Raw genomic sequence first — 354 nt, 5'->3', positions numbered from 1 at the left:
CTTACAGATTTAGATATTCTGATGTAATTGAACACTACGGGGAGTTTTTAAATCATTAGGTTCAGAAAGAATGTTGCGTGCAAGCTGTAGTTCAGATAAGACCTTTCTTGAAGGTTTTTTTTTGTTGCTAATAACAAGGTTGTCCAATGACTTTTTGTAACGTTTGGTAACATTAACATTAATAGAATTAGAAAAAAAATCTGCACCAGACTAGACCCCTGACCCCCTAAGTAAAAAAAAATCTGGGTAAGGAAGTTCCATATCTCTTTTTTGTCTCACTCAATCTTACCACTTCTTTCACCTTTCAGTATGCTTAAGAAATATTAGATATTTTCTTAAATGCCATTTGGTAAG

Source organism: Frankliniella occidentalis, unplaced genomic scaffold, assembly GCF_000697945.3.
Source record: "Frankliniella occidentalis isolate FOCC.00 unplaced genomic scaffold, Focc_3.1 Scaffold67, whole genome shotgun sequence".
NCBI lineage: Eukaryota > Metazoa > Arthropoda > Insecta > Thysanoptera > Thripidae > Frankliniella > Frankliniella occidentalis.
This window is presented reverse-complemented; position numbering follows the sequence as displayed.